The sequence below is a fragment of the Dermochelys coriacea genome, chromosome 8, assembly GCF_009764565.3.
Source record: "Dermochelys coriacea isolate rDerCor1 chromosome 8, rDerCor1.pri.v4, whole genome shotgun sequence".
Taxonomy (NCBI): domain Eukaryota; kingdom Metazoa; phylum Chordata; order Testudines; family Dermochelyidae; genus Dermochelys; species Dermochelys coriacea.
The window spans coordinates 55,570,756-55,590,805 of record NC_050075.1 but is presented as its reverse complement, the minus strand read 5'-3'; the positions used below and the strand labels follow the sequence as shown (position 1 = coordinate 55,590,805).

Below are 20,050 nucleotides of genomic sequence, written 5' to 3'. Positions count from 1 at the left end.
AATCGTGATTAATCACTGTTAAACAATAATAGGATATCATTTATTTAAATATTTTTGATGTTTTCTACATTTTCAGATATATTGATTTCAATTATAACAGAATACAAAGTGCACAGTGGTCACTTCATTTAATTATTTTTTATTACAAATATTTGCCTTGTAAAAAACAAGAACTAGTATTTTTCAATTCACCTAATACAAGTACTGTAATGCAATTATCTTTATCATGAAAGTTGAACTTACAAATGTAGGAATAGGTACAAAAATAACTGCATTCAAAATAAAATATAAAACTTTAGAGCCTACAAGTCCAATCAGTCCTACTTCTTGTTCAGTCAATTGCTCAGACAAACATTTGTTTACGTTTGCAGGAGATAATACTTCCAGCTTCTTGTTTGCATCACCTGAAAGTGAGAACAGGTATTCTCATAGCACTGTTGCACCCAGCGTTGCTAGATATTTACACGCCTGATGCGCTAAAGATTCATATGTCCCTTTCATGCTTCAACCACCATTCAGAGGACATGCATCCAGGCTGATGATGGGTTCTGCTCAATAACAATCCAAATCAGTGCGGGCAAATGCATGTTCATTTTAATTATCTGAGTCAGATGCCACCAGCAGAAGGTTAATTTTCTTTTTTGGTGGCTCGGGTTCTGTATTTTCCACATTGGAATGTTGCTCTTTAAGCTATCTGAAAGCATGCTCCACACCTTGTCCCTCTTAGATTTGGGAAAGCATTTCAGATTCTTAAACCTTGGGTCAAGTGCTATAGCTATCTTTAGAAATCTCACATTGGTACCTTCTTTGTGTTTTGTCAAATCTGCAGTGAAAGTGTTCTTAAAACAAACGTGCTGAGGCATCATCCGAGACTATTATAACATGAAATATATGGCAGAATGCGGGTAAAATAGAGCCAGAGACACACAATTCTCCCACAAGGAATTCAGTCACAAATTTAATTAACACATTATTTTTTTAACGATCATCATCAGCATGGAAGCATGTCCTCTGGAACGACTGCTGAAGCATGAAGGTCCATAGGAACGTTTGGCATATCTGACACATAAATACCTTGCAATGTCGGCTACAAAAGTCCCATAAGAATGCCTGTTCTTACTTTCTGGTGATATTGTAAACAACAAGTGGGCAGCATTATCTCCCATAAATGTAAACAAACTTGTTTGTCTTACGATTGGCTGAATGAGAAGTAGGACTAAGTGGACTTGTAGGCTCTAAAGTTTTGCATTGTTTTGTTTTTGAGTGCAGTTATGTAACAAAAAAAAATCTACCTTTGTAAGTTGCACTTTCATGATAAAGGGATTGCACTACAGTATTTGTATGAAGTGAACTGAAAAATAGTTTCTTTTATCATTTTTACAGTGCAAATATTTGTCATTTAAAATAATTATATAAAGCAAGCAGTGTAAATTTTGTATTCTGTGTTGTAATTGAATTCAATATATTTGAAAATGTAGAACATCCAAAAATATTTAATAAATTTCAATTGGTATTCTATTGTTTAACAAGGAGATTAAAACTGCGATTAATTTTTTAAATCATGATTAATTTTTTTGCATTAATCACGTGAGTTAACTGTGATTAATTGACAGCCCTAGTTTAAACTAAAGGTCCTGTACAGGGATTCTCTAACACAGACCAATACAGTCTCTTGTGCTGGTGAGGCTTAGGTCAGGATTAGAAGCTACTGTATATTTCTTGTGTATAATACTACTTCTGCAGAAACATGATTTCTCCAGGCATCGCTAACAGCCAAAAAATTAACCATGCAAAAATTGAAATCTCCACTAATCCCTTAAATCAGGAAGTGACTTAAAAGGATTAGGAGCTGAGGCCATCTTTTGAGTGAGTTCCTTATAGTATCCTATGTAAATTAGACAGTTTCAAATTTATTAGAGCATAAGCTTTCGTGAGCTACAGCTGTAGCTCACGAAAGCTTATGCTCTAATAAATTTGTTAGTCTCTAAGGTGCCACGGGTACTCCTTTTCTTTTTTCGAATACAGACTAACACGGCTGCTACTCTGAAACCTAGACAGTTTCAATCATACTTAGATATTGTCCTTTGATAATTTTAACTTTACCTCAAAACAAACGTACATTACATCCTTTATTAACATTTGTAACATACTGCGTTGTTTAATATCTGAAACTCATTTAGATGATACAAATACACTCACCCATTATGTATTTGTATAAATATTTTAAAAATTTTTTAAAAATTTTAAAACCTTAGTTGTTTAATTTTTTCCAACAACAGCTGGAGTTTCTGCCAAGTAGCGGAAAACCCAAAGGAGTAGGAACTCTTTTAGGAAGGCATCATGTCTTCAAATGGATTATAAAACTCCTAGCACTGAGGGGGCTCAAATAGGGCCTCTGGATTCTACTGTCACAAATATTAAATCATAATTAAAATGGAGGTTAACTGATTGTCCTAAACATATCCTTTAAACATCAGCTAAAAAGGTATCCTCTGTTTTTTCCACCAAATGCATCCGATGAAGTGAGCTGTAGCTCACGAAAGCTTATGCTCTAATAAATTTGTTAGTCTCTAAGGTGCCACAAGTACTCCTTTCTTTTTACTCTCATAATAAGTGTCACGATAACACAGCATATCTTTGTGCTCTATAAATTAGATTGTGTGAGACAAAAATATAAGATCATATGATCAACTGTTACCATGCACACAACTCCAGTTTCTGCTCCTAACCTATACACCAAATTACAGTTTAATACAGTCAAACAATGTTTTCCCTGGAAATAATAGCTATGGTATTGAATCTGATATAAGAAGCAGCCTCATTCTTTAGCTGCATAAAATAACTTTTAAAATAAACACATTATAGATTTTTACATAGGTTATGTATTTAAAGAAAACTCTGAACACAATTAAACTAAAATAACCACATTACCAATATTATAGCCATAAGATTCATGAGCTTTGAAAAATAAAGATATACACAGAGACAGACCAAAGAGTAGAAGCTCTGAGTGAATGCTAAGAACAGTTTGTAAATCAAAACGGGTCAGTGCCTAAAATAAAACCAAGAGCTTCCCCAAATTCCTGAAGTGTCCTCAAATTCTAATGCACAAGTGTATTAGTCACTGAGACAATTAAATTAGAATTCTTAGCACAAGAAAGAGGCTGCTTACCAAAAGCACCAATACAGGTTGGTGGCAAAGAGATTAAAAGTAGAAAAGAAAGTGACTTGCTAGCCTTGTACTACTACTTCAACACTTTTGGTTGGACGTGCTCACAACAAAGTGCTCACAACAAAATGTCAGTCTTAATACCACTCAGAAATGTACCAGATTTGCCTAGAAATGCCAAAGGTTGTGGGAAACAGAGAAGAGTAGGATAAAAATCTGGAAATTCTTAGTCTACACTTTATTGGTCTCTTAAATGTTTATTTTGTAACACAGGAAACACTGAGAAATACAAAATGAAAACATTCTTTTTATGTTTACAAACAACTCAAAAATTGCTGCACAAAATCTATAAATACTTCTACTCAACTGATCAAAGGATAATCTTGGTTTTCTGCCATGTGCAACATTATTGAAGTAGCATCATCATCTTTGGAAGAATCCTAGGATATGTATGTGTTTTCCCTAGCATCCTCCAAAATTATCCCCTAGAGATCAGGACTTTAGTTTTAACGGATGAAGTGTTTAATTCTTACAAGTCACACAATCAGCTCAGTGAAATGGCACTCCCACAGGAAAACAGTCAAATGACCTATTCGCAACAGAAAAACCCTCCTGCAATTGTTTAACATGACCTTGTTTCTTTTACAAAACACAGGGCATAATTCAATATTTATAGAGCACATGTTCTAATACACTCAAATTACGTTGCTGGTACAGAGAAACAGTAGCATTCTGAAACAAAGTCTAACCGCTTCTATAAAGTAAAACTGCAAACGAAGAGACTCAAGATACCAGTAAGAATTATGTTACATTTACAAATATCCTCCAACTATAGAGTTCCACTAATGAAAAGAAGCTAAAAGTTTATGTTTAAAAATCCACACCTTTATCACATAGCATCCATCATTAAAGCATGATTTGACTGTAGAAAGTACCTGGGGGGAAGATGCATCCTTATTCAACAATCTGTTTCCTGTAAAATTTACAAAAAACAAAACATAGGTTTTACTAAATTGTACTCCTGTTAGAAATGGTAACCTCAAAAAGACATTTTTTTATTTACAATATTTAATGAGGGCCTACTGGATCTTTCTCCTGTATGTTGGCTTATCTTAGAAATATTTGGAGTAATAAGTCTTATCTTCCTTTTTTTGGTTGGACAATTCTTTGGAAAAAAAACAAGGAACTGAGGATGCTCTCTCTGCAGAGAGGACGAGAGAAAGAACAAACCACACATGACAAATGTTAGTCATGTTGCTTAGTGCACTACTGGAAGGTGCACAAATACTATGGTGATGAGCTCTGTATAAGAATCTATACAGCACAGAAGAGAATAGTGCATATAGAATAGAATAACTTTCAGTTAGAGGAGCTGAGATGTTGAAACTTATACAGTCTTTCATCTCAGCTATTTATCAGGGATTTGAGATAGTATCACCTATCTTTCATATCACTTTTAATCTGTAAATCTCAAAGCACTTTACAAAGGAGATTGGTACAATTATCCCCATTTTACAGATAAAAAACTGAGGCACAGAGAGGCAAGGTGACTTGTCCGTGGTCAGTGGCAGAGCTAGGAATAGAACCCATTTTCCCTGAGTCCCGGGGTCAGTCTTCAATCCACTAGGTCACACCATACATAGGTGTTAACAAAAATGAACAAAGCAAAAACAATTGTAACCCCCAAGGAGATTAGCTAGATTCCTGGGGCTCTGTCTGCTGGCAGCTCAGGGAGAGGGAGTCAAGGCAAGCTCAGAGTCTTCCTGGCAACCAATAGGTAGTGTCAGGGTTCCTTTCCCACTCTGAACTCTGGGTACAGATGTGGGGACTTGCATGATAGACCCCCCTAAGCTTATTCTTACCAGCTTAGGTTAAAAACTTCGCCAAGGTACAAACTTTGCTTTGTCCTTTAACAGTATGCTGCCACCACCAAGCATTTTAAACAAAGAACAGGGAAAGAGACCACTTGGAGACATCTTTCCCCAAAATATCCCCCCAAGCTCTACACACCCCCTTTCCTAAGTATATCCTAACCAATTTGTTACAAAATTATCAAAGACCCAAATCCCTAGATCTTGGAACAATGGAAAAATCAGTCAGGTTCTTAAAAAAAGGATTTTTTTAAAAAAAAAAGGTAAAAATCATCTCTGTAAAATCAGGATGGAAAATACTTTACAGGGTATTCAGAGTCAAAAACACAGAGAATCCCCCTCTAGGTAAAACCTTAAAGTTACAGAAAACAGGAATAAACCTCCCTCTTAACACAGGGAAAATTCACATAAAACAAAAGAAACTAATCTGCTTTGCCTGGCTTACCTATATTGGTTGCAATATTGGAGACTTGGATTAGGATGGGTTGGAAAGATGGATTTCTATCTGGCTTCTCTCAGTCCCAAGAGAGAGCAACACGTAAACAAAGAGCACAACAAAAGCCTTCCCCCCCCACCTAGATTTGAAAGTATCTTGTCCCCTTATTGGTCATTTGGTTCAGGTGCCAGCCAGGTTAGCTGAGCTTCTTAACCCTTTACAGGTAACAGGATGTTGCCTCTGGCCAGGAGGGATTTTATAGCACTGGATACAGAAAGGTGGTTACCCTTCCCTTTATATTTATGACAGGGAGTAAGATGCCCTTCCCAAGAAATTCAGGAAAGGGGAGAAGCCATTTTTGAGTCAGTCTGGAACCAGCCAGGGTAAGGGCAGGACTGGCTGTATGGGGAGCTGGTGAGTCCCAGGCCTGCATGCAGGGTTCCCCCTGAAAACTGGCCTCTAGGGATCTGAAAGCAGGATCCCTCAGCTGGGATCTTCCTTCTCCACTGATGATTCCCAGTTTGTAGAGTTTTGCTGGGAAACTTCCCCAGCCAGGCTGAGTTACCCCTTCAGCTCCCTAGGTGAGACCAGTCACCACATGGTCAGCTCTGCTCTGCCTGCTAGTTCAGGGCTGCTGCCTGCTGTGTGTGGGTCTGGATGCTGGGCTAGGAGACTATAGTTTGGATTTTAGTACAGTTGTGTAATCTGCACCTTGAGCCCTGCCCCCTTTGTGGTGAGGGGAAATCCTGGGACCTAAGCAGCCTGATTCCTGCCTGAAGAGGATCCCTGCCAGCAGAGATCAGCCCCTCCGTAGTGACAGAGGAGTCCAGAGTCATCTCTGAACCTGAGGATCATTCATGGAGTTTGTGAGTGCACCATCTTTTAGTTAATCAGTCAGGGAATTTGTTTTGACCTGTGGAGCGATTTACCACCTTCTTAGACTCCCTCTGCAATCTCTCTCCATCTGTGTCAGCGTGTCTCCCTAGAAAGCTTCTGACAATTGACCCTCCCCTTCTCCCTCTAAGGGTACGTCTTCACTACCTGCTGAATCAGCGGGTAGTGATCAATCTATCGGGGATCAATTTATTGCATATCTATTTATCGCGTCTCGTCTAAATGCGATAAATTGATCCCCAAATCGATGCCTGTACTCCACCTCAGCAGAAGGAGTAAGCGGAGTCCACGGGGGAACCGCTGTGGTCAACTCGCCGTCGTGAGGACGGCCAGGTAAGTCAAACTAAGATACTTCGACTTCAGCTACGTGAATAGCGTAGCTGAAGTTACATATCTTAGTTCCAACCCTGCCCCTAGTGTAGCCCAGCCTAAGAAGCACTTTTTAGTTCTTTAGTATTTTGATCTCCAGGTTCCTAGCTCTGGCAAAATATGGCTACAAACGCGTGAGAGATAGGATTCCTGAAGCTAACAATTTGCCCCATTGTCTTCCAAGTGTGTGCTGGGTTGTTCATATATAGAGTTATTGTGTTACGTTCCTGTTTGCTCTTCCTATAGACCCCCCTCTATTAAGTTAGCTGAATATAGGCATGCAGGAAATTCTAATAGTCTAATACACCATAACTTTGCCTTGCTGACCGAGTCACATGCAGTGTTCATAAAATTGTTACATCTCAGTATTCATTACATTATAACATATCAGCTCCACATCTGTCACATAGGGTACAATTAGTTTTTGAGAAGTTGCCTTCTATTGGAAAGCTAACTCAGTTGTAACTATCTTTAGCCTCCTTTTCCTATCTACCTTTGTGGAGCTCCCCATGCCAGTCCCTTTAGGCTCCCTAACATTCCTTGGTTGATTATTCCTTATCCATCAGTTCTGTGTTAGCTGCAGGGAAGTTTCACTTGCATAGGTAGCTCATAAAACAGAGTAGCATTGGGAAAATTAAATCTTGTCTGCACTTGAACCACCACAGGGCTGTCTGGCACAGTTAGGGCCTCCCTATTAAAACCACTGGCTTTTGTGTTTCAAGTATGAACAGAACAAACACAGACAATTATAGAACAATGCAGGGAATCGTAAAACACAGGCTAGGTAATCCAAATTCTATTCTGCCACTCAAACCCAGGGTCATGGTTCTATGTCCATGTTGTCCTGTCTATAGTATAAACAGAAAACTGCTAACACTGACCAAATGTACAAGACAGCCATGGTTGGGACAATTAGTGTAGACAAGACTTTGGGTAATGAATGCAGGCAAACTATGAGAGAGACAATGGAATGGGAGGAAAACAGCCCGCTGCCTGCCTGGGGTTCCATTCATCCAGACAGGCAGTAGGCTGAGCGGGACTGGCAGCTGGGACCCCGGCTGGCAGCAGAGTGCTGCCAGAAATCAGCTCACATGCCACCTTTGGCACGCATGCCGCAGGTTGCCAACCCCGCACTAGCTAAACACTTTGTATTTGTATCTTTTTCCTATATGCGTGCTCTTTTATAGAATGTTTCTGGCAGATTAAAGACCAAAAATAAGTACTGTAATATTTTGAAAAGGGAAAATATTTGTTTGTCATTCATGTGTTTTTGGAGTCTCTAGATTGTGGTGTGCAGGGGTGTTTCTCTTATGTGCAGAAGTGTTTTTGGTTTACAAAGGTAGCACCTCTGTTAAAAAATGGGCCGCAGTAAGAGTTCCAAATTAGCTCAGAAAAATGCCAACACAATTCACAGGGCCTCAAAGCAGACAGATGTAAGAGTAGACCAGAGTGTATGTCAGAGGTGAGGGAGGGGAGGGGAGAAGTTAGTTCTATGCAATTTAATAACTATTTGCACTTCTATAGCACCTACCAGAAGAATTCAAATAGCATTACAAACATCACCAAATATAATTTAAACAGCTCTGTGAAGTCAGCAATGTTGTGGGCATTCAGTAAATCTGAAAACAATTTGGCATGGGGATCTCAAACTGAAGCACCCAAAATTAAAAGGAAGCTAATCTGTGACAAGGCCAAAATATAACCATAGTCTCCTCACCAATCTTGTGCACTTAAATGAGCAGCTTCAAGAGGCACAATTCTGTTAAATTCAGGTGCATAGGGCAAGTTGTTCAGGGAGGCAAGGGAAGGAGAAGTGACTGCACACAAAGCAATGCCAGACATTTATCAACAAGGAGAGATGCACAGTGACTGATATTACATATAACAAACAGAATTAGTAACAGATCTAGACACGCTTTCTTGTAGATAAATGTGAACCATACAATGATGTGAAATGTTCTAGAAGGGACTTGCCGGAGCCACTTTTTAAAATTCTGCCACAGAATTGAAGGACAGGTTGGAATGACTTCCCTGCCTCTGATGGTGCCCGCCCATATAGATACAGCTGAAGCACCCCTGGAAGAAAGGACTTATCTCTGTGAGTCATAAAATATGTTTCTGCAGAACACAACGTTTGGCCTTTACAAGAATATTTTAAATGGCTAAAATACTTGAGGGAGGAGAGTTGTTACCCCCCACAACAACTTTTCTTCATATACACGCTGATTTCAAACTGCTCAACTGAAACCCTGTGCGATGTATCAACAAACTCCACATATTTTCAAGAACTAAGTGAAAATACTGTTTCCCTCCTGTCAAGGTTCCTTCCCCCCTCTGAACTCTAGGGTACAGATGTCGGGATCTGCATGAAAGACCCCCTAAGCTAATTCTTACCAGCTTAGGTTAAAACTTCGCCAAGGTACAAACTTTGCCTTGTTCTTGAACAGTATGCTGCCACCACCAAGAATTTTAAACGAAAAACAGGGAGAGAGACCACTTGGAGATGTCTTCCCCCAAATATCGCCCCAAGTCCTACACCCCCTTTCCTGGGGAAGGCTTGATAATCATCCTCACCAATTGGTACAGGTGAAACACAGACCCAAATCCTTGATCTTAAGAACAATGAAAAAGCAATCAGGTTCTTAAAAGAAGAATTTTAATTAAAGAAAAGGTAAAAGATCACCTCTGTAAAATCAGGATGGTAACACCTTACAGGGTAATCAGATTCAAAACATAGAGAATCCCTCTAGGCAAACCTTAAATTACAAAAAGACACAAACAGGAATACACATTCCCTTCAGCTGAGCTTTTTTTACCAGCTATTAACAAAAGTATATACACAACGCATTTTCTAGCTAGATTACTTACTAACTTAACAGGAGTTGAAGGCTTGCATTTCTGATCTGTTCCTGGCAAAAGCATCACACAGACAGACAGAACCCCTTTGTTCCCCCTACTCCAGATTTGAAAGCATCTGTCCCCTCATTGGTCATTTTGGGTCAGGTGCCAGCGAGGTTATCTTAGCTTCTTAACCTTTTACAGGTGAAAGGGTCTTGTCTCTGGCCAGGGGGGATTTTATAGCACTGTATACAGAAAGGTGGTTATCCTTCCCTTTATATTTAAGGCACCTTCTTAATAGTTGCAAAATATTTTTAATTTGCTGCTTACCATTTTACCGCTCTCCACTTTGTAAACACACCTCCTGAAAGCATGTCTGAAAACCTCAGTGTACTCTGAGACTTATTTGCAATAACACTTGGAAAATATCAATAATATCAATATTATTCCATTGTGTACATGCTTTTGGGGTAATAATGTACTGAACAAACAAGAAAGCTTGTGTTATGTAGAAAGCATCTAGGGGAAGTGTCTAAGACTTCTGGGTGTGAAATTCAGGGGTTTAGTCTTCCGTTGGTTGAAATTACTTGAAAACTGATGCAATTTGTACTGAACATAGTCAGAAAACTTCAGAGTATTGACCACTATCCACACACACACACACACACAGCCCACACCACCCACACACACAGAGAACTGAAATTCTAGGATTAGGAGACGCTTCCTCTTGGATCATTCCCATCAGGTACAGAGATAACAAACCCTTTTTGGTTCGAGCTTAAATGATCAAATTAAACTCCCATGTTAAACAAACTGTTTGCAGCTGTGATCATGGGAGGTATTGTCAGGAATGGGACAGAAACTGGATACTTTCTCATTTGCAGCACTTGAAAGTGGGGAGAGTTCAGAATTTGGGTTTATTATACTTGGTCCCATTTCCCCCTCTCCAAACTCCCTCTCTTTCCTTTCTCTGCTTATAACAAATACACTAATAGAACACATCAGTCTCAAAATTCTAGAATCACTGCAGAGTATTCTTGATAGCAAAGCGTCTGCATGCTAGTGACAGTTCTCATCAATGAAAAAAGAATTTTTTTAAATCCCACTTAGGATCATCATGCTTTAAGACAATTTTACTATTTTCAGTCTCTTAATCACTTAGGCTTCAATTCAGCCGCCCATCCTTATTCAGCAAAGTACATAAACATGTGCTTAAGTCTCATTGACTTCAATGCTTAAAGTTAAGCATGTGCTTAAGTGCTTTGCTGCATTGGGCTAAACTGACAACCCAGACAGCCTAAACTACAGGCTCACCAGCTGCATATCCATGTAGTCAGCTCACAATTTAGGACTGGAAGTTGTGTGTGTCATTTAATTAAAAAGCAAGTCAGGTCACCTTCAAATATGTTTGGCATATCATCATCATACATAATATGCCATATTCTAGGACTTACGGTTTCTTCCAGGCAATTATGATTAGACATTCAGTTTTCCAGTAAAATAATTACATTTGGCAGCATTTTTCAGGACTGGTTTTGAAGCCAAAAACAAAACAAAACAAAAACAAAAACAAAAATCAAACTCATTATACTTTTCTGGGAAATTTATACGTTCCATACCATAAATCAATTTTTAAAAAGTATTTTCTTTTCTCTTTTCCAGTGGTTTTAATCCAGCACTAGTTTAACTTATTGTGAAAGCTACATGAAAAAATGTGTTTGCCACTAGGCACACGATTCCTTTAATAAGCAAAGCAGTGAAGGAAGAGCAAACATCTACTACAAAAATATGCTGCAAAAACTATTATGTATTGTGACATCTGTCATAAGAAAACTGCTCATAACAACTAGCAGTGGACATGGTTAGAAATAACCAGATATTCACTGAGGTCACAGCATGACTCCCATTGTCTTCCTTGGGAGAAGGATTGGTCCCCAAGAGATTCTCTCTCACAAACCTGTGGACACAGTGGTGGGGGAGGTAAAGAGAAGGGCCTCAGCTGCTTCCAGCCCAGCAACAGGACATCCTTAGTGATAAGAGGATGTGTTGCAGCTGCCTTCAACCTACAGCACTCCCTTTCTCTAACCCCTCTCTACTGCCTCTCATACCTCATCTCCACAACATGATGAAAGTTGCAGGGGAAAGAAGAGATGAAGGTGAAGGAATAAAGGCATTACTGTCCCCTCCGGCTGAAAGGGACAGGATGGTGAGGGAGAGTGGGTCTCCTATCCCCATGCCATAATTACCTCTCTGGACCACAGAAATGTGCAAAAGGCTTTTCTGAACTCTTTGGCTTTCCTCCTAGAATGCATATACTCACTCCATTTTCACATGGACCCTATATATGCTTAGCTATCCAATGAAATAGTTATACTTTTGCAAACTATGGTGTAGATTACTGAGAAGAATCAGTTTGCTGTTGAAACCTAGGGCTCAGACCTGCAAGCTTTACCAGATAGCGAACAGACTTACTAATAAAAAGAAAAGGAGTACTTGTGGCACCTTAGAGACTAACAAATTTATTAAGCGATAAGCTTTCGTGAGCTACAGCTCACTTCATCGATGCATTTGGTGGTTCTTTTTCCACCAAATGCATCCGATGAAGTGAGCTGTAGCTCACGAAAGCTTATGCTCTAATAAATTTGTTAGTCTCTAAGGTGCCACAAGTACTCCTTTTCTTTTTGCGAATACAGACTAACACGGCTGCTACTCTGAAACTAGACTTACTAATGCGAATACTCCTGTTTACTTCAATGAAACTACACTCTTTAGCAAGCCCAACAGCCAGAAGTGTTTCCAGGATTGGGCACCTATATTGTTTTTTCCAAGGCAATATGCGTAGAATTTGTGCTTTACCCTGATTCTTCCTATGTTGCTTCAGACAATACTCTATGTATCAGTTTGTAGATGTTTAGCACATCGGTACCAGTCTCCTGTTGCAAGTTAGAACAGAAACATACCAAGTAGTGGTTTCAGTTTATGAGTAAAATTTTGAAGCTTTGTAACCAGCTGAGCTTGAGCACACAATTCTGAGGCTTTGTAGTAAGTCGTTATGCTTTTTTGGCACACAAGCCATGGGAGCACCATAGCCTATTATTCCCTAAATGATTTCTGAATTCTCAGGCTTCCACAACACAGGTAAAATCATGTTTTCATGGGGCTCTCCTGTGCTGGAAACAAACCAAAGAGGCTAACCACATTAGTGATGCTAATTCTCAAACACTGAACAGGCCCATAACTGTCAGCTTACCTTGGCAGCATTACTGGGAAACTTCCTTTACATGGAGGGATTCCCTTATTGCACTCTCTTCATGAGGAGCACAAACCAACACACTCAGACACCTTCACAACTGACTTTTTCCCTGCCCACATTTTCTTTAGTGGAAATGTGAAGCCAGATTATAAAGCCATCCATTGTTTTCAGTTACCCGAGAGGCACTGATAATATGCAGCATCTTCCTCATCTGCCTTCTTTGGCCGACTCCCCCTTTAATGAACCCACCCAGTATGGTGGTGGTGAGCGAACATATGCCCAAGTAGTTTAGTCACTTGAAGAATTTAAACTGGGTTTCTCTAAGCACGAAGAGTCAAAGGATGCCCTTTGACCCATCTTTTAAGAACAAGCACTGTATCAACTGCAAATAATATATTGCAGAAGGAGTTACAGACCGTCTTGAGTCAGTGCTATGCTACAGTGTCATGAAATAGAGCTGTGTGGCTACAGTGCACACACAGGGAGAAAGGGCATTAGTATGTTGATGAATTAGGTAATATACGATATAAAACCCATGCTGAGGCTTGTAAAATCAAGAAGGCAGTAATTCAATGCCATTTTTCCCCCAAATCCACATTTGGCTAACTTTTGTCCATATTTCTGTACACAGCTACATTTTTCCAGCAATACTGATTACAAAAACTATGCAGAAAGATTTGCTCCATCAACCTGTGAAGTTTCCAGAAAAATGTTTGTGGGGAAAAGAGAAAGGAATTTTTATCTGAAGAAGTATATCTTGTATGAAATTATTCCTTCCATGAAACTTTTGGGAAGCTTTGATAATCCTGATCATCATCTTTTTTTATACAATTCAGATATTTTCACAATCTATTAGATCATTAGCTTATACCATACAATGCAGAATGGTTCTGTAGAGCACATTTGCCACTGTTTTGCCCAGTCTTTTGCAATACTTTAACTTAAAGGGGTTGCATCCTCCATTTCCTAGAGAAGTCTATTTAATAACTTCATTGATCTCATCATGCCTATACAATTTGCAAACTCATCAGTCCTAATGCTCTTTCTATTCTAATGTATTATCGTTTATGGGCTCTGAAACGGGTTCTAGACAGAAATCATAAACAGAGGGAATACCTAAAGCTAAAGTATGTCAGTACTGGTTTCAGTCTCATTCACCTCTGACTTATTTACAGCAAGCAATACTTCAAATCAGAGAAATGTTTCTTTTCTGTCATCACCCACCCACCACTTCTAAATTACAACACGCTTTGGTTATTCCCATTCCTTGATTTTGTACTTGTCACTGTCTTCTGAGGATGAAGGGTTGGGGTGAGGGGAAAAGGAAGATGGAGTCATTTCCGAATGCTTATTTCAGAAAGCAAAATATTTAACAGATGTACTAAAAGTTTGACCTTTAAATTTCAGGTCAGGCAGCCATTAAACCTAGATAGAACTTCAGCTTTTGCTTTTCGATGCAACAACAACTGCTCCTAAGTTCTGCATTAAGACCCTGTCAACTGTCTTTGGTGAAACGGATGACAGAATGACACGGGGGGGGGGGGCCCCCACGGGAATCAACAAGCTAGTTTTTTCCTTTTTCAATAAGACATGCAATGTGGAATTGGAAAAGAAAAGGAGCAAACTTTTGCCATAAACAATAGAAGAGTTTAAAAAACTCTCCAAGTGCTACAATTGAGAGTTTCAAAGCTATTTAAGGGATTTATATGCCCAACTCCCATTAAAATTCATGGGAATTGGGCACACAAATCTCCTAAGTGGCTCTGAAGTCTCAGCCTATCTGATCTTCTGATCATGAAATTTTTTCCATGTACAGATACAGAGTCAGGAGACAGATGGATAATTGTAATGGAGATGACTCAGTGTTGAAACAACAAAATAAACTCTAATAAAATGCAATGTAGTGCTTAACATTCTTTGGTTCCTTTTTCTGGCATCTTGCTAGACACAGCAAATCCTAATCCCATATAAATTAAGTAGCTATTTCTTAGACAAGGAAATAAATCATAAAATGTTTAAGTACTTATGCTTTAAACCAAAGTTTACCCTTTCATTCTGTCTCAAGTCTCCAACCCCTTACCCCCTTCGCACCGATGCAGACAAACAAGAGAAACAGAAATGGATATCCACTAAAATGAGACAATTACTGCCACTAAACACAACCAAAGAGACCTTCAGAAATTCAAATTACATGAGAAAGGGGGAGCGCACAGATGGAGGAGATGTTAACATTACTATTATTCATTTCCACAGATCACCCCAGACCCTAAATAAATGCTGTCTAACTAGATACAGGTTCCTAAGTTTAGAGTGGTTTCAAATTTTAAAATGCTTGGCAGCAGTCTTTCCACTGTTGCTTTGATTTCACTAAAAGCAATTAGAACGCTTAGAAGCTCCGCCCTCCTTTTTGTTTTTAAGTGAGCAAGAAGCAGATGTTTAGTACCCATTCCAAATATAACAAAGCCAGTAGAAATAAAGACAAAGCCTTGCGCCCAGAATGGTCGTGATCTGACATGTACCTTGTCCATCTGCTTCTCTCACATTCTTTTGAAGTAGTTTATATGCACACGTTTTTGCTTTTGTTTTTTTAAAGATGCTCCAGTAACCATTTAAATCCAATTTAATTTGCATATGAACCTGTTACTAACTCAAAATAATAAAAGCAGAAGGTACCATGAGGTGTCAATGTTCTCTATTTTCTTTGTTATCCGGAAAAGAACATAATAATAAGAACAGAAGAATGGCCATACTGGGTCAGATCAAAGTTCCATCCAGCCCAGTATCCTGTCTACCAACAGTGGCCAATGCCAGGTGCCCCAGAGGGAGTGAACCTAACAGGTAATGATCTAGTGATCTCTCTCCTGTCATCCATCTCCACCCTCTGACAGAGGCTAGGGACACCATTCCTTACCCATCCTGGCTAATAGCCATTAATGGACTTAACCTCCGTGAATTTATCCAGTTCTCTTTTAAACCCTGTTATAGCCCTAGCCTTCACAACCTCCTCAGGCAAGGAGTTCCACAGGTTGACTGTGCGCTGAGTGAAGAAGAACTTCCTTTTCTTTGTTTTAAACCTGCTACCCATTAATTTCATTTGGGGGCCCCTAGTTCTTCTATTATGGGAACAAGGAAATAACTTTTCCTTATTCACTTTCTCCACACCACTCATGATTTTATATACCTCTATCATATCCTCCCTTAGTCTCCTCTTTTCCAAGCTGAAAAGTCCTAGCCTCTTTAATCTCTCCTCATATGGAACCCGTTCCAAACCCCTAATCATTTTAGTTGACCTTTTCTGAACCTTTTCTAATGTCAGTATATCTTTTTTGAGATGATGGGACCACATCTGTACGCAGTATTCAAGATGTGGGCATATCATGAATTTATATAAGGGCAATAAGATATTCTCAGTCTTATTCTCTATCCCTTTTTTAATGATTCCTAACATCCCATTTACTTTTTTGACTGCCGCTGCACACTACATGGACGTCTTCAGAGAACTATCCACGATGACTCCAAGGTCTTTCTCCTGATTAGTTGTAGCTAAATTAGCCCCCATCATATTGTATGTATAGTTGGGGTTACTTTTTCCAATATGCATTACTTTACATTTATCCACATTAAATTTCATTTGCCATTTTGTTGCCCAATCACTTAGTTTTGGGAGATCTTTTTGAAGTTCTTCACAGTCTGCTTTGGTCTTAACTATCTTGAGCAGTGTAGTATCATCGGCAAACTTTGCCACCTCACTGTTTACCCCTTTCTCCAGATCATTGATGAGCAAGTTGAATAGAAGTGATCCTAGGACTGACCCTTGGGCACCACCACTAGTTACCCCTCTCCATTCTGAAAATTTACCATTTATTTCTACCCTTTGTTCCCTGTCTTTTAACCAGTTCTCAATCCATGACAGGATCTTCCTTCTTATCCCATGACAACTTAATTTACATCAGAACCTTTGGTGAGGGACCTTGTCAAAAGCTTTCTGGAAATCTAAGTACAATATGTCCACTGGATCCCCTTGTCCACGTTTATTGACCCCCTCAAAGAACTCTAATAGATTAATAAGACATGATCTCCCTTTACAGAAATCATGTTGACTTTTGCTCAACAATTTATGTTCTTCTACGTGTCTGACAATTTTATTCTTTACTATTGTTTCAACTAATTTGCCCGGTATTGACGTTAGACTTACCGGTCTGTAATTGCCAGGATCACGTCTAAAGCCCTTCTTAAATATTGGTGTTACATTAGCTATCTTCCAGTCACTGGGTACAGCAGCTGATTTAAAGGACAAGTTACAAACCATAGTTAATAGTTCCGCAGTTTCATATTTGAGTTCTTTCAGAACTCTTGGGTGAATGCCATCTGGTCCCAGTGACTTGTTACTGTTAAGAGTCTCAACTAATTCCAAAACCTCCTCTAGTGATACTTCAATCTGTGACAATTCCTCAGATTTGTCACCTACAAAAGATGGCTCAGGTTTGGGAATCTCTCTAACATCCTCAGCCGAGGATGCAAACTGAAGAATGGCTTCCAAACTGAAGCAAAGAATTCATTTAGTTTCTCTGCGATGACTTTATCGTCTTTAAGTGATCCTTTTGTATCTCGATCGTCCAGGGGCCCCACTGGTTCTTTAGCAGGCTTCCCGCTTCTGATGTATTTAAAAAACATTGTTATTACCTTTTGAATTTTTGGCTAGCTGTTCTTCAAACTCCTTTTTGGCTTTTCGTATTACATTTATACATTTGATTTGGCAGTGTTTATGCTCCTTTCTATTTACCTCACTAGGATTTGAATTCAACTTTTTAAAAGATGCCTTTTAAAAGGAGGCATTAGAGTTAGTAGCCCTGACTGCCACTGATGCTTCGATGACTACTACTACTAGTGTGAATGGGCTGAATTCTTGGAAGGAGGATGTTGCATTATCTGATCCCTCTCTCAGATTGTTTGTTTAGAACAGCGATCGGCAATCTTTGGCACGCAGCCCATCAGGGAAATATGCTGGCGGGCCAGGACGGTTTGTTTACCTGCAGCATCTGCAGGTTCGGCCGATCACAGCTCCACTGGCTGTCGTTCGCCGTTCCCGGCCAATGGGGACTGTGGGAAATGGTGGCCAGCACATCCCTTGACCCCCACTGCTTCCTGCAGCCTCCTTTGGCCTGGAACAGTAAACCGCGGCCAGTGGGAGCTGCAATCGGCCAAACCTGCCGACGCTGCAGGAAAACAAACTGTCCTGGCCCGCCAGTGGATTTCCCTGACGGGCCGCATACCAAAGGTTGCCAATCCCTGGTTTAGGAGGTCAACCCACCTGCAGGTTATCTCCTCAGTGAAAGAAAAGGATAACTCTAGAAAGGAAGGATGGCATTGTGGTTAAGACACTACACTGGAACTCAGCAGACTTGCATTCAATTTCTGGCTTTGACCATGTGATCTAGGGCAGATCACTCAATCTTCATTTCCTGAACTGTAAAAAGGAGCTAAATACTATTACTTTTTCTTCCTTCCACCCTTTGCCTCATTTATTTCGATTGGAAGCTATTCAGAATTTGTAGCAAGAGGCGTATGGAAGGGCAAAGGAAATCTGGGTTGCTGGTCCCGAAAACTCTAGTGGATGCTTTCAATTAGTTTCATTTTTATTTAAAGCCAAAGTATACCTTTGTGCAACAGCATCATGATTAAAAGTGATGCAGCTTTGTAAATAATAGCTGCAAAACTAACTACAGCAGCAGTCAGTAGACGATGTGTCAAATATTTACTGACTTCTCAACAGGAATACAGGCCAAAAAATTGACACCTGTGTATCCCCGGGTAGGTACCTAAATAAAGGTGGCCTGATATTCGGGGAGTGGAAAGATGGTGGTATACCACTCATTTTTATATGATTGTATTACTTTTTTCTTTACATACAACATATCAATACTGAAGATACATGTGATACTGTCTTTCTGCATGTTCATAAAAATTACTGTACATTTCCCTTATATTTTAACAGTGACCGTACTTGGGAAATTGCATCTTTCCTCTGTGTGAATTGTGATCACCCCAACATATCTTATATTAGTATTTATCTTTTATTATGTATTTTTGACTACTTTCATCATAAAAATCAACAGAAAGATTTAATTCAAATCCCCAAAGTCAGTTTCCTTAACTTATGGAACATGTAGTCAAAATGAAACCATCTGGAAAGTGCATATAAAATTGCAGAGTCATTACAAATCTACAGTTCTATTCAAGCACTATAGTAATGCCCACTCAGACACACGAGTATAAGAAACAGAACCCAAAACCTTCAGCTCCAAAACATGCCTCTGTCACATAAGCTGAAAGGGAAGATGCAGTGGCTGTGGTAGTATTAAAACTTAGTGAAAGTTATAAGAGGGTGACATTCACGTACAATAAGCAGGTGTGTAATTGTTCTATCCCGTAGAAGGCAATGATAAACATGCTCACTCCAGTCCATTTCAGCAGGATTAGCTGGTTTCCCATGTTACCAGCCGTTTATGTTTAAAAGGCTTAAAATGTATACTGTACAGTACTGAGATGATTAGAAGGGAAAAATAAATATCCTTTTGGCATGAAAATGAAATTTTGGAGGGGAGGGCGGGAAAGCTCCTGTCTGCATTTTGTGGGGAAGGGTAGAGGGGCAGGAAATCTGAAAAAAGTTATTTGCAATAGTCAGAAAATAATGTATAACCTTATTTTACACTTTGTTTTAGTCAACATTTATTTAATTTATTTATTTGGAAAGTTTGTAACTTTTCCTCAGGCTTAAAACAGTCTAAAAATAAAAAAAGTACAGTAAAAATTAAGTGTTAAATGGATAAGCATGACAATGACATTTCACACTAGCGAGTACTCATGTGCCATGTTAGTTGAATTCTAACATCCAAAGAGCAGACAAACACACACAGCACAGGATACATTTTAAAAGGGATACAGTCAACATCCTGAGGATTAAAATTTGCCTGTCCTTTTGAGACTGCAAGTATTTAAACACATCCTTCACATTCACGAAACTGACACACTGAAAAGTACAATAAGAAGTTTCCAAAGAGAGGTAAAACCTATGCAGCATTCTAGAATATATATAACAATTAAACAAAGAAAATAATAATACTTTACATTATCTCCTGTAGATCTCAAAGCATGTTACAATCTTTTTCATTAATGACGCTGGAACATAAAGTGGGAGTGCACTAATAAAACCTATAGAT

At 39.2% G+C, this 20,050-nt stretch overlaps 1 protein-coding gene across 3 annotated transcripts in view; it reads right to left on the bottom strand.

Annotated features, from left to right (window-relative positions):
* The window catches only part of C8H1orf21 (chromosome 8 C1orf21 homolog), a 201,588-nt gene that overhangs the window by 163,433 nt on the left and 18,105 nt on the right, over nt 1-20,050 (bottom strand). The window contains exon 1 of one of the 3 annotated variants that reach the window (XM_043491146.1): nt 4,105-4,142. The exons of the other annotated variants lie outside the window; for them this stretch is intronic. The gene's annotated coding sequence lies outside the window, so the exon portion shown is untranslated. Of the gene's footprint in view, nt 1-4,104; nt 4,143-20,050 lie in introns of those variants that run through there. 3 annotated transcript variants of the gene reach the window in all.